Raw genomic sequence first — 15,602 nt, 5'->3', positions numbered from 1 at the left:
GCAGGAGATGACAGATATCTTTACTGGAGCTGATGGAAGGGCCAGAATTTGAGCTAATTGAAACATACTGTCCCGCCATTCCAGAAGATGGTATGATTTGTGCAAACTTCTCATTAATGTGTCAAAGGATGCAAAAACGTCACCACATTAAAGCAGTCATCTTAACCCCTAGTGAGCAAGATTCTAAGCCTTAACAAAGGTCTGCCCCTTCCTTGACACAGTGCTGATACTCGGTACAGGGGAGTGGTGTCTGGCAAGTTGTTTCCATCTTCCTCTGCCTCTGTTTCCAGCATTCTGGCCCCTTCTCTGTGCATATCCAATGTGGTGAATGAAGACTGGAGTCACCAGTATCCTTGCTGTTGAATACTCTTCAAGCAGAGATTCGGCAAACATCTGCAGTATTGTATTGCAGGCATCTCTTGAAGACCTTTTTATGCCAACTGGTCTATGCAGCTGTTTAGCCTTTCTCAATTAGGCCAACATTTTAATAGGTATTTTGTATTGTTTATATAGTGTTTTTATTATACTTGTATATATGGTTTACACAGCACCTTGATATTTTATGAGGGTTGGCAATATATAAAAATATTTTTATCAAATGAATAAGATGAGTGCTGCAATGTTAAAGCATCAAGAAGCTGAACTGTTATAATCCCAGTTCCAACTTATATATATATATATTGGAAAACTGCTTCATTTCTAACCAAGGTATTATATGTAAAAAAGTAAAGGTAAAGGACCCCAGACAGTTAAGTCCAGTCACAAATGACTCTGGGGTTGCGGCGCTCATCTCACTTTACTGATCAAGGGAGCCAACGTTTGTCCGCAGACAGTTTTTCCGGGTCATGTGGCCAGCATGACTAAGCCGCTTCTGCAAAGAAGAGCACTGCACGGAAACACAGTTTACCTTCCCGCCGGAGTGGTACCTATTTATCTACTTGCACTTTGACGTGCTTTCGACCTGCTAGGTTGGCAGGAGCTGGGACCGAGCAATGGGAGCTCACCCCGTTGCGGGGATTTGAACCGCTGACCTTCCGATCAGCAAGCCCTAGGCTCAGTGGTTTAGACCACAGCGCCACCACTACGATGCAAAGCAGCTGCCTTAGCCATAAGTTTACAAAGTCTAGTATTATGGTTGTGCTGATAATCTTAAATGTTGTCGGGTGAAATTCTCACTTAATCATCTTTTTCCTTTTTCCTCCCCCCCCCCCCTAAAAAAGCTGAATCAAAATGATCCACAATCAGAAGTATATTGCGGGCCAGAATATTTGTCTTATCCTCTTCCCGTGCCTCGTATAATAGGCACTCATTAATAAAAGAGCTCAGTGAAAAGCCTTCCATCATTCTTAGACATTGCCAAGAACAGGCTCCTCTTTCCCTGCCAAGATTGTATGTGCTGAATAGATGGAACAGGCGCAAAGGCTATATTTCAGTTCCATCATGGTCTTCCATCATGGTTTGGGAACTGGACCCTTTGCTGTTGAGTGATATCTCAACTCCAGCTGTCGTTAAAAAGACAGCAAAATCAGAGCGTATCAAATCACAAAGAAGGAAGTAGTGAAACACAAAACTCATGATATTCCTTCATACAGTCATAATTTAAAACACTACAGACATCCATTCCTGATCTCCGGTTGTGGTTGTTCCCTGTGTCTCTTTTCCAACTCCTGAACCCACTGGGTTAACTCCAGATTAAACTTAAAATATAATTCTCAGCAGTGCTATTTTTCTAGAAAAAGAGGGGCCGGAACTCATCTTGAACTCCTCCCTGTTCTCTAATAATGGCAATCGCACCCACCTGAAAGATGTTGGAACTGAGTTCTGGTGAGTTCCGGCTGAAAAAGCCCTGATTCTCAGAGAAATCTGACACTTTGCTAAAATTGATCCCCCCCCCCCTTCAAAAATAATGGTGGTAGGCCTATTAAATTACAGGTAGCAGACCAGTTGTTATAATAAGCACTCAGTTCTTTAGAATTATTCTGTCTTCATTTAGTAGGTGTTCTATATTGTATGGAGCCTCAAGACTACAAAACACATGGTGCATAAGCAAAAGTGATCCCCAGCACTTTTTGCGTGAGATAGTTCAGTGGCTGGGCTGTGACACCCCCCCCCCACCAGTTCCTAACTCTATGTGGACATAAGTTCCACACAAAATCAATGCATGCATTTAAAATTTCTCTCCCTTTTTCTCCTGCTCCGGAGGGTAGGACCTGAACCAATGACTTCAAGGTACAAGAAAGCAGATTCCGACTAAACATCAGGAAGGACTTTCTGAAGGTAAGAACTGTTTGACAGTGGAATGGACTCCCTCAGAAGGTGGTGAACTGTCCTCTATTGGAGGTTTTTATGCAGAGGCTAGATGGCCATTTGCCATTGTTGTTGTTGTTTATTTAATTGAATTTATTTATGCCCTATACCTGGAGGTCTCAGGGCAGTTAATTGATGCTTTAGTTGAGATCCCTGCATTGCAGGGGGTTTTCCTTCCAACTCTACAATGATATGGTTCTGTGATTCCCTGTATTGTAATAATGAATTGAATATACTTAAAGATATTACACTATTATGATTTTTTTTAGCAAACTAGGAGCTGTGTCCTCACTCACATTGCTTGCCAACCTCTCCTACAATCCCCACCCCTCACGAAACTTCACCTACCCCCATCCCTCACCGACTCCTGCAAGACCTTGCCAAGAACCACATAGTCATGTGTTAGAGATGGAAAGGAGCTAGGCAGGATGGCTTCAAAGAGCAACTCTGAGAGGTAGAAGTGGTTTTCACTGAACAGAAACTCTGTCCCTCTGCTTGAGCAAGACGCTTGACCTTCCCCTTTCCACCCCAGCCAAGTGAGGCGAAGAGTCAGCCTTACAGAAGGAAAAGCATGGGAAGGAGGTCAGAAGCAGTGACTGCCCAGACTGAAGATCTTCTACTGTAGCCTAATCACACTCCAAAGCATTGGTGGTACCAGAATCAACAAATCCCGAAGCTGACCAGAGAGGAGGAAGGCGGCCAGTAGCAGTGCCGGTTAACCTGGGGCTCTAGATCCTGTTGCAAGGGCCCTAGGTGCCAGCAGAGCAGTTTATTCTGGCTGTCCCTCCATGGCTCACCTAGGCTTCCCATTCACCACCTCTCACCACGGTTTGCAGCAACCCCTGTCTGTGGCCAAGTGAATTGCAGCATGACCGCACTCTTCCATGTTTATTATATGTAAGATATATTTACAAAGTGATGGGTCTTGTTGCTGTTTGTATTGTTGAAATTAAGCCAGAACATGTTCAGTGGCACCTTTTAAAATAATTCCTAGGACTGATCTCATGCCTCCAAAATCTCACAGCTTTGAAGCCAACATAACATTGCCCTCTGCTCTGTGTGATACTTCAGTTCACTTTGTTGCCCTTGTCATAAAGTGTTCCCTGCCAATTTCGTCCTAATGCTATGACTCTCAGGTCACTTTTATGAGAGGAAGCAGGAAGAGCCAGAAGCCAAAAAATGAATTTGATGTCGTTTACAGGGTGATTTGGCTATATATACAGTGATGAAGAAGAGAGGGCGCGGAGAAGGTTTCTGGGGGGAAGTGCTGGCTTCTGGCAGTTCACAGTTCAAAAACCACTGAAGCAGTAATAGAGATTATAAATACAAAGCTGAAGCAATGGAAAGAACTCTGATACATTTAAACATCATCTGTGTGTTGACAGCTTAATTCTTGCTGAATGGATGTGGTACAAAAGAATAAGGCAAGATAGTTTAATGCAGGAAGTTTAACACAAGCAATGAGCACAAGCTATATTACCTTATGTTCCTCTCATCAACATTCCTAATCCCTTTGGTTCTTGCATAGTGCAAAAGTGACTGTTCTCTTTTAGCATGCCTCCTAATCACATTAAAATGATGGCTCTGATCTAATGCTTATCAATCAGGGCTGGATAGGTGCACCTCCAAATCCTGCTCTCTGCACCTGGGCAAGGGACAAAACATGTTGAAGGCCTTAACTGTGTGCCTCTGTATATATGGGGTGCGCAGAAGGTGGGGATGAAAGTGGAATGAAAAGATTTCTAACCCCCAATTGTTTTGTTGTTTTGTTGTGTTGCGTTGTAAGCCACTTTGAGTGTGATTTTAATAGATTAAGTGGGCTGTTAACATTAAATTGAATCTAATTGCCAGGATCTGTGACAACGTCAACAGCTGAAGAGTGAAGCAAGTTTTTAAGCTGTAGCTTGCCTCTTAAACAGTGGGATTGGCTGTCAAAACAACTTCAGGGTGTAAAAGAATAAAAACTCTTGCCACACACACACACTTCCACTTGTGTGTGCATAGAATTCCTTTGGATTACTGCTTCTGCAGGCATTGTACACACTTATTTCTCTCTGTGTATGTGTGTTGTTCTATGGACTGGAAAGCTAAGTACTGCACAACTGTGCATACATTCACCCATAAATCTTTTGTTTGTGGTGGTGCCGGCGAGGTCACACTAGAGAATTTCTGCATCTAGAGAATACTATATGGGAAAGGGTGGATTATCTAATTTCCCCTGTCTGGGTTGCATGAATACCAAGTATATCCCTAACCTGTCTCTGATAACTTCTAGTTCCTATAGTAGAGATTATTTCCTTTATGTATGTAGGATTAATTTGACTGCTATACATTTTGTAGCTGAAAGTAGTTTGCAAACCCCTTGGTATATAAAAAAAAGAGAGTGTGTGTTGTAGGGAGGGAAAACATGCTTATTCTGCCAGAGCACATAGTAGTGATCAATCATTTAAGATCAGGATAAAACATCCCATTCCGCAAAATCCTTCCATCACAACATATTCAGTAGCTGTCACTCTGTAAAGTTCACTAGATGGATTTGCTTTTATATCTGAGATTGAGCAGTCAAACAAATGCACATTTATATACACGAGGCCACCATAATGAATAGACTCTGTACATTCATTTCCCCGCTGTCTCAGAAATTCTGGAAACCACATTTTAAAATATGTCCTGTATATCTTCCTTTCCTCCCTTTTCCCTTTTGTGTTATCATTCTTTCTTTTATTCAACTTTAAAACCTCTGTGAAGTAGAAACCTGCACCTTAGAGTCAATTCATGAGGCTCAAAAATGTGGCCTTCAGACCGTCTCAAACTCAGGAGACGTGACTATGTGTTGCAGCTTTTCTGGGTGATGAAGTGGTCATTTGATCCTTCCACCACCTGTCCAGGTCACTGCTCAGCATGCAGTGTTTTGAGAGTAAAACCACTTACCTTACTAAGTGCTTCATCGTGTGGTTAGATGTAACAAGCACTCACTACTGATATTACAGCACACCGGGAGCTGCTTTGCGCGTGCCAGGGAGGGATGACAGCTCAGTGGTAGACCACATGCTTTGCTTGCAGAAGATTGCCAGTACAATCCTTTGCATCTCCAGCTTTTTAAGAAAGGTTCAGGTAGCAGGCAAATGAAACAAGATTCCCTGCCAGAGACACTGGGCAGAGAGATGTCAATGCTAAACATGATGGGCAAATAGCCTGACCTATTACAAAACAGACCCCTATTTCAAGTGACCCCTCCTGTACAATGACCTGCCTTTTCACATGCAACATAAAGCCATTTGCCAAATGAAGGGAAACACTTGGGAAAAAACACTTCCAAAACCAGCCATTGAGAATGGACTTTTGCAGTGAAAATTCTCTTCTCGTGTTTTTATCTGCTGATCTCATGTTTTAGCACTGGTGTCTTGACACTTGTTAACTTTAGGAACTCTGATTAACTAAAGATCTCTCATGGCTTTAATTCTAAAACCATGCCATTATTAAGGGAAAGTGGTTTGTTAAAGTGTAGTGCTTGTCCAGTCAAAGCCAAGGCACTTAATTTTTCAAATCTCTTTCTGTGGAGCAGAATAAAGCTGTTCCCTTTGGACGTTGTCAACAGACAATAAAAAGCAAGGCGCATCAGCAGTCACCGAAAACTTTGGCATTCTTTGCATGATTTTTTAAAAAACAAAACAAAAGATTTTTGTAAAAGCTATGGGGTCTTTTGCTGAGAAGGTCTGATCCTGAGTCACCACAGTTCCCACTGTATTGATTCATGGGCCGTCTCAGAAAAAGAATCAAATGGGCCCATGGGCCATTAAGTGCAGAGAAAAGGGTGACGTACAAGAACAGACTATAAAATTGACAGAACATTGGCAAGGACAGACTAGAAGGCTGAGATGGGAATTTTAGACCCATAAACAAGTTTGTGTCTGTATGTTTTCTTAAGAGAGACGCACACAGATTTTATGCGCACAAACATGCACACATAAAGGTTTTACTTAAAAAAAATGTTTCCATGTGGTTCATTACTGATTGCTGGCTGAATGGCTTGATAGCATCTGTGAGCAGAAAAGTGCACTCAGTTACATCCCAATCCAGGGCTTTTCTACTTCATTGCTCATTACCTGGGAGACCACAGTCAAAAGGCCGAAATGGATCCAGTCCAGAGGCATGGTTTAGCTCTTATTGATACAGCCCTAGAAATGTGCATGGAGATTTACAGACAAATAAAAGGAGCGGTTCCTTCCCCTCCCCACCCCCTGCACATACACATGCACTACCAAATGGCTGAACTTGGAAGTAAGGAATGCTCTTAGCATAACTATGATTTATTAGCTACACAACCCACCAAGAATGTGGCTCTGAACAACCCTATCCTCGGTGTATGCAAGGAAATAAAATCACATTGCAGCCTGTCCAAAGTAACAGGTGACAAACTGGGGCCACTGAGGATAGGCATACTTCATAAGGAGCTCTGGATTTTGTTTGCTGGTCTGCCCATCTCCACGGAAACTACTTAGACCACCAAAACTGTTTCACCCTTTCACACAGCTTATCAGCTTCAGTGAGGAGCTGCCTCTGTCCTGGGACCTCCATGCGTTGAGTTGATGGTCTGAACAAAGCATCTGCACATACAACTCTATGTACACGAGCTCTTTACATGTGATCAAGATCCTGTTTTTTTAAGTATTCCTGATCATGTGGAGAGAAGTTATGTACATGCATACAGATGGCCCGGAAGCTGAAGCTAGTGCAAAATGCACAAGTGGGCAGCTCACTGGGTCAGAATTTAACCATTATTTTATGCCACTGCTAAAATAAGTGCACTGGTTGTCAGTTAGCTACCAGATCATGTGCAAGATGTTGGGACTGGTGTACAACACTTGGGAATAGGATACCCAAGAGATTGCCTTAAAGCTTATATACCCAACCAATTGTTTATCAGGAAATCTGTTGTGCACAATGTCAGAATTGGGCCTTTAGTGTGCTAGCACCTACTCTTTGGAATCCTGTGAAGCTTGTGAAAGGGAGACTGGAGGAAGAGACTCAAAACATCCTTGTTCACTTCCCACTTTTGCCAAAACAAGTGGCTCAGAGCTATCCATGGTGCTGCAACCTCTGGCCTGCTTTGCTGCCTTGATTCCGTGGATCCTTGATGTGGGTGGGTCAGAACAGGGAATGACAGTGGGCCACCATGTCACTCTTCATGTCCACAAATCAACTGAACATAGATATGCCTTGTGAAAAGGATATATGTAAACTTTGAGGTGTCTTACACGCCCACCACTCACTAGTACAGTGGTACCTCGGTTTACAGACACTTCAGGTTACAGATGCTTCAGGTTACAGACTCCGCTAACCCAGAAACAGTACCTCGGGTTAAGAACCTTGCTTCAGGATAAGAAAAGAAATCGCGCGGCGGCGCGGCAGCAGGAGGCCCCATTAGCTAAAGTGGTACCTCAGGTTAAGAACTGTTTCAGGTTAAGAAGGGACCTCCAGAACGAATTAAGTTCTTAACCTGAGGTACCACTGTACTACTAAAACTCTTTAACATGGATTCACTCCTACAATCACAGTGTGCTGGGCAATGCTGCCCACTGAGAATGTTCTCTCCTACCGCTGAAAAAGAGAGAAAAAGTATTTGATATGTATTTGAAAGGTTGTTATATTTTGTGTTTTTTGAAAAAAGAAAAACAATAAAAAGTATATTTTTTTAAAAACCAGAATGTTCTCTCCTACCACTTCATGCTCTTGTTTCCTCCACTATGTGGCTCCCAGCAAGGCCTCCCCAGAAGATCTGATGCCTCTAGGCTTCCTTCATTTCCACCACTTGCTAAGTACAGAAGAAGTGCTTAGATCAAGGTGACATCTGGAGGGCTAGTTCCCCCCTTCTGCTGAAGTAGCAAAATTGCTACCCTCTGTAAAGTGCTGACCTAGGTAGCCATCTGAGGTCACTTAAAATGATAAGACCAACCTTGGTTGTCATGTTCTACAAATAACTAAACTGTTCTGCTTTGTTGTTGTTTTATCCCAATATGAGATGGAAAGATTCCTGTTTCAAACAGGGGATCAACATTGACATTAAAGGTGAAAGGGTGCTGGTTTCTATCTATAATTAGAGACCAGCATTATTGTTGGAAACCTTGCATGCTCTGGATTTTGGCTGGAACAAACTGCATCTCTGTCAACAGAACCAGAGACTCAGCATTTTTCTGATTATTAATGTGCCTTGGAAGTCCACTGTGGCTGGATATGTATGTCTCATGAAATACAGTCGACTTACTCAGCTTTCTGTTTCTTTTGAGATTGGACATGCTTTAGCAATGAATTGGAGAGAAATAAATATGGTATGGAAACACACCTGTAGTCACCTTGACAGGTGCATCCTCTGCTAATGAACACATCAGCTTTTTGCATGCCACCATCCTGAGCTTCAGTTAAGGGCTTGAAGAATGTTTTGTAAGCTTTGCTTGATTCCAAGGTTGTAGGACAGGTGATGGGGAATTGGCTCTAGGCTGCCCACCCTCTGTGGGCCATTTTGACAGGTGGGCAGGATCATTCACCTCATTTAGAACCTCAAAAGCCAAAGATTTAGAACCTCAAAGCCAAAGTGAGAGCATTTGGGTCAAAATTAAGGGAGAGAAGAATAACAGTGACCTCATTGTGGGAGTTTACTATAGATCCCCAAGCCAAACGGAGGACATAGATGATGCCTTCCTGGAACAGATGGCCAAGCATGCAAAAGGAAGGGAGATAGTAGTAATGGGGGACTTCAATTACCCGGATATTTGTTGGATGTCAAACTCAGCCAAGAGCATAAGGTCAAACAGATTCCTCACTGGCCTTGCAGACAACTTCATTGTCCAGAAAGTGGGAGAAGCAACAAGAGGAACAGCCATTTTAGATCTGGTCCTATCCTAACCAATGTTGATGACCTGGTTAGTGGGGTAGAAGTGGAAGGATCATTAAGCGCGAGTGATCATGCTCTTCTGAAGTTTACTATACAGCGGAAAGGAGCAGCCAAGCATACTAGGACTCAATTTCTCGACTTTAAGAAAGCCGACTTCATAAAACTTAGGGAAGTGCTGGGTGAGATCCCATGGACAGTAATACTAAAAGGAAAGGGAGTTCATGATGGCTGGGAGTTTGTTAAGAGGGAGATAGTAAAAGCACAACTTCAGGCAATACCAATGAGACGGAAACATGGAAGGTGCCTAAAGAAGCCAGGGTGGCTATCTAAAGAACTTTTAACTGAGTTAAGATTAAAAAAGGATGTGTACAAAAAATGGAAAAGGGGGGAAACCACCAAAGAGGAATTCAAACAAATAGCCAGCACGTGTAGACACAAAGTCAGAAAAGCTAAAGCACAGAATGAACTCAGGCTTGCTAGAGAGGTTAAAAGCAACAAAAAAGGCTTTTATGGGTATGTTCGTAGCAAAAGGAAGAACAAAGAAACAGTGGGGTCACTCAGAGGAGAAGATGGTGAAATGCAAACAGGGGACACAGAAAGGGCTGAACTCCTCAATGCCTTCTTTGCCTCAGTCTTCTCCGATAAAGAAAACAATGCCCGACCTGAAGAATTTGGAGCAAATGATTCAGCAGAGGAAACACAGCCCAGAATAACTAAGGAGATAGTACAAGAATACTTGGCTAGTTTAGATGTATTCAAGTCTCCAGGGCCAGATGAACTGCATCCAAGAGTATTAAAAGAACTGGCAGATGTGATTTCAGAACCACTGGCAGTCATCTTTGAGAATTCCTGGAGAACAGGCGAAGTCCTGGCAGACTGGAGGAGGGCAAATGTTGTCCTTTTTTCAAAAAGGGGAAAAGAGAGGACCGAAATAATTACCGCCCAGTCAGTCTGACATCAATACCAGGGAAGATTCTGGAGCAGATCATTAAGCAAACAGTCTGTGAGCACCTAGAAAGGAATGCTGTGATCACCAATAGTCAGCATGGATTTCTGAAAAATAAGTCATGTCAGACTAACCTGATCTCGTTTTTTGACAGAATTACAAACCTGGTAGATGAAGGGAACGCAGTGGATGTAGCCTACCTTGATTTCAGCAAGGCATTTGACAAGGTGCTCCATGATATTCTTGTAAAGAAGCTGGTAAAATGCGGTCTTGGATTTGTAACTGGCTGACTGACCGAATCAAAGGGTGCTCATCAATGGTTCCTCTTCATCCTGGAGAAGAGTGACTAGTGGGGTGCCACAGGGTTCTGTCTTGGGCCCGGTCTTATTCAACATCTTTATCAATGACTTGGATGATGGACTCAAGGGCATCCTGATCAAATTTGCAGATGACACCAAACTGGGAGGGGTGGCTAACACCCCAGAGGACAGGATCACACTTCAAAACGACCTTGACAGATTAGAGAATTGGGCCAAAACAAACAAGATGAATTTTAACAGGGAGAAATGTAAAGTATTGCACTTGGGCAAAAAAAATGAGAGGCACAAATACAAGATGGGTGACACCTGGCTTGAGAGCAGTACATGTGAAAAGGATCTAGGAGTCTTGGTTGACCACAAACTTGACAGGAGCCAACAGTGTGACGCGGCAGCTAAAAAAGCCAATGCAATTCTGGGCTGCATCAATAGGAGTATAGCATCTAGATCAAGGGAAGTAATAGTGCCACTGTATTCTGCTCTGGTCAGACCTCACCTGGAGTACTGTGTCCAGTTCTGGGCACCACAGTTCAAGAAGGACACTGACAAACTGGAACGTGTCCAGAGGAGGGCAACCAAAATGGTCAAAGGCCTGGAAACGATGCCTTATGAGGAACGGCTAAGGGAGCTGGGCATGTTTAGCCTGGAGAAGAGGAGGTTAAGGGGTGATATGATAGCCATGTTCAAATATATAAAAGGATGTCACATAGAGGAGGGAGAAAGGTTGTTTTCTGCTGCTCCAGAGAAGCGGACACGGAGCAATGGATCCAAACTACAAGAAAGAAGATTCCACCTAAACATTAGGAAGAACTTCCTGACAGTAAGAGCTGTTCGACAGTGGAATTTGCTGCCAAGGAGTGTGGTGGAGTCTCCTTCTTTGGAGGTCTTTAAGCAGAGGCTTGACAACCATATGTCAGGAGTGCTCTGATGGTGTTTCCTGCTTGGCAGGGGGTTGGACTCGATGGCCCTTGTGGTCTCTTCCAACTCTATGATTCTATGATTCTATGATTCACCTGTCAATCACTTGAGGCCATATGACTTCAGGTAGTTTGGTGTTCAACTCACAGAAGCATGTAGCAGCTTACCTCTGGTCTTAGCACTGTGGTCCCATTATGAGTAGTAGTAGCAGTAGTTGTAGTAGCAGTAAAAGGAAACAACAACCTACCTTGGGGCAGAGGGGGCAGGGTCTGAGTTGGTTGTGATCACTCCCCAGCTGAGCATATTTCCATACTGAGGGTGATGCTATTTCCTTGGGAGGAAAATTATACTATTTAGACTGAAACTGTAAAGCAAATGATGCAAATGGCATCATTTCACCACTGGGATAAATGTGACCCAATCTCAACCCTGATGTGGAAGCACGTTCTGCTGAAGTCCCTGAAGCAACCATTGCATGACTTACTCCCCTCCCCAGGTTAAATGGATGAGTCCTTGGACCAAAAGAAGGTGACAGTGGTGGTGGCAGGTGCTCACACAAATGAAATGACCAGTAGGAACCTTCTCACCTTAATCCTGCCCCCATCTGGATGCAAAGTGGGGCTACTGCTTTCTTGAGAGTTCATCTCTGAGTGTTCACGTCATCTATCATTGATGGGGTGTTCCATGAGACATCTCAGAAAGCTTTTGGGCTCATGTGGTATGGGGGAAACTGTGGACTATTTCCCTAAATGATTTAACAGAACAAGCCGTTTTAAATCTGATATTACTTCAGCCTATAAAATAATCACAACCCAGATCATCTCATATTCTCTTTCTGATACAGAGTGTCTTCAGAAATGTGAGGTTTGTAAATGAAATGAATGCCAGTCAGACCTTTCAGGTCTGATATGAACCGTGCTGTATAGCCTGGTGGGCTCTTCCAACATTACATTTGTCCAGAGTGGGACATGACCGCCTACTTGCCCGCTTTTCAACAACAGCCCATTAATTAACTAAAAATGATGTCCCTGAGAGCCCTAGAAAGGCCTTTTCTGAATTTTGGCTTGCTTGGTTCTGTGACATCATTCTCTCATATTGGACAAAGGGTGGAAAGAAACCCCTCGCTTCTCAATGACACCTGAGCTCGGAGTCCTATAGACCAGCCAGCCAGCATCAACATATTGCAACCAGACTGTGGCAGAATATCCACAGACTGAATAATAAAAGCAGGAGTTTATTGAGTGGGCAGTGGTGGGCGGATGCCGGAGGGAGACAAAATAAATCCTGCAAGTAAATGGCTGTTGGGAGCCAGCTGCAAAGAATTTTTCATTCCAGGAGAGGCATAACATTTGGGGAAGCTAACTGAACAAGTCATTAGGCTCAGGAGTGTGAGCACGATGATAAGTTGAGTTTCAAAATCCTGGGGCAAGTCCAGAACTGTGTGTGATGTGGCTAGTTTAAATAGAAAGGGAAACATGATGGAAGTCTTAAAATGGAAATGTTACATGACTGACCAAGCTGCAGGAAATGTGCAGAACAAGCCAAGAAGCAATGGCAATGATTATGGGTGCATTCTGACATTGGATTTATGTTGCAATGAAATAAAATAAAAAAATGAGTTTTTAGGGGTTGCTCAAAAAGAAGGCTTCAGTGCTTGTGTATTCATAATGAGGGCAATGCTGATCTAAGAGAGGAAAGAGCCAACTGAGAGTGATAGCAATATTTCCATGATCAGCACTGCCTTCATTTTGTAAAATTTCCCTCATTTTGTGTTTGATTTGGATCAATCAACTCTCTTGTTGATTTCTTGAAAACATTCCTATGTAGGCATTGTCTCTATGTGTCCTCTTCCCTGTGTTTGGATGGGGCAGGAGGAACACAATTGAATTCTCAGGTCCTATGGAGTGGGTGAAACCAAACTACAATAGCAACAGCAACAGCAATACAATAACATGCATTCATTTGGCAAGGTCATCATATGTGTGCCAACTATTTGCGTAAGGAAATAACTCTTCAAAAGGAGATACACCCCCTCCCCGAAACGTTTGCAAATGCTAACAGGAGCCATACTGATGTAACTGAGGACCACTTCACATATTGTAAAATCATCAGATACAAGTCTATATACAAAATGTGTATGTACTCCATAATCTACGGTAGTAGCACAGACAGGAGCTACTGGGTGGAATCCCTGGCACCTTCAGGTAGAGATGGAAAAGATCCCAACCTCAAACAGAAAAGCTTCTGTCAGTCAATGTAGATGATACTGACCTAGAAAGACCAACCATCTGAGTTGGAATAAGCCAGGTTCCCATATTTAAACCTATATTTTCCCTTTAGCCTGAGGACAGCACAATTCAATCTGAAAACTCACATGCTGCTTTATGAATCGTGATTGGTCCTAATAAAACTATTACTTTAGCAATCCCTCGGTTTTTGTTATAAGATATCAGCTGCTTGATATCATTCCATCTCACTGAATTCAGTTCTCCTGCTTCGTTCAGCTCCTACTTGAGCCTACATTTCTCTTCTGCAGAGTCAGTTATCACCAATTTGTCGTGGTTCCTTTCCCTGTTAGCCTAGAATGCCAACAGAGGTCAATGGGCTTTATGACAAAAGGGGGTATCAACTGCACTAAGAGGATTTTTGTAAAATCTCTTCAGACTGAAGCCTCAGCACAGCCAGTAGGCAGCTCTCAACAGTGCCACACATTGTACAGCTCAAGTTGTTAAAGTGGTCAGATTTTAACAGGGGAAATCAGAGCCTCACTTTTGTATCTGCAAAACCTGCTTTAAAAATTGCTGGTAGATTAATATATTTATCTGGCATCCATTAGTGTTTAGAGCAACATGACTTTGTTTGTAATGGTGGGCTTAATTATCTCAAGTTTGCAACTGGAATAAGATTGAATAGAACTGCAAGAATGTGCGTAATGTTTTATTTGGATGCATATTCCCATCCAAGAATTTAGAAAAAAATTTTTGGAAGGAACTAGCATAGGAACTTGTAGTTAACTGTCTGTCTGACTTTTTGTCCCATAATCTCTGAATATATCAATACCCAGCCTACTCTAAACGTGTAAATCTGTTCGTCTCAGGTACTTAAAAACATTAAGCAGGAAGAGAGTTCTAGAGTGTAGGTGCTGCCACACTCAAATATTGATTTCTTACAAGTGCATAATGAGTATTACCTGAAACCTCTGACAGTGCCAATTGAAGTGGTCATGTCGGCATATATGGGGTAAAGTGATCCTGGAAGGAAACGGGTATGAAGCTATTATGGGATTTATATACTAGCAGTAACACCTTGAACTTGGTCAGGTAGCAAATTAGCAACCAGTGCAGGCCTCTGAGCAGAGGTGTAATATTCTGACAGAGTTTTATATAGCCATAGATATATTAACGTGTGTGCATATATACTGTGGGGAAGTGTGCAGAACTGCACTGCTTCTGTGTGCTTGCAATATCTTGCAATTCATATGGCAAATACAATGCGTACATTGCATCTGAGGCCTCACAATATATGTTTTCAAGTTTAATACTTTTGAAGATGCGAATTTGGAAGAGGTAGCGTGAGCAATATAAAACGCTGATCCTGTGCACAGAGACCTAAGTTCTGAATATTCCATCAGGGAACTTGTGTAAAATGCATTCTGTCACACTTCCCATGTTGCAGTTTTCTTTTGTATGATAGAAAGGCACAAAATCTTAACACAGAGAAAAGTAATCAGCCACGAGACTTTAAAAATCACTACATACAGATATGGTGGAGGAAATTAACATGATTCTTGAAGAGAGAAATGTCATCACAAGGTGACTTTTTCCTATTCATTCTCCTGCTGTGAAGATACTTCTTTATACACCCCAACATAGAGAAATCAATATTTTACCATATTCTAGAAAATGTTATATTGATTTTTTATTGCAGGAGAATGGTGGAGATAAACCAGTCGCTGTTCACAAAATTATTACGTACAGTAAACTCTTAGTTTGCAGAAGAAGAAGCACAACCAAATGCATTGACTCCTCGGAAATAATTCATTTTATGGTAGCCTGGAGTTTTGCAGTCAACAATCACTGCCATCATATGCAGGAAGTAGGCTAAGAAAGTGGCAAATTGGTATGGATTGAGCACACTGTAATATAAAAACCAAAGTGATAAGATGAGGGCTACCATTTTCCAACAATATTTCTTAATGTTGCTGCACACAATTTCATTAAAA

This window comes from Podarcis filfolensis (assembly GCF_964270895.1).
Source record: "Podarcis filfolensis genome assembly, chromosome: 1".
Taxonomy (NCBI): Eukaryota; Metazoa; Chordata; class Lepidosauria; order Squamata; family Lacertidae; genus Podarcis; species Podarcis filfolensis.
Note: the sequence above shows the minus strand (reverse complement) of the source record.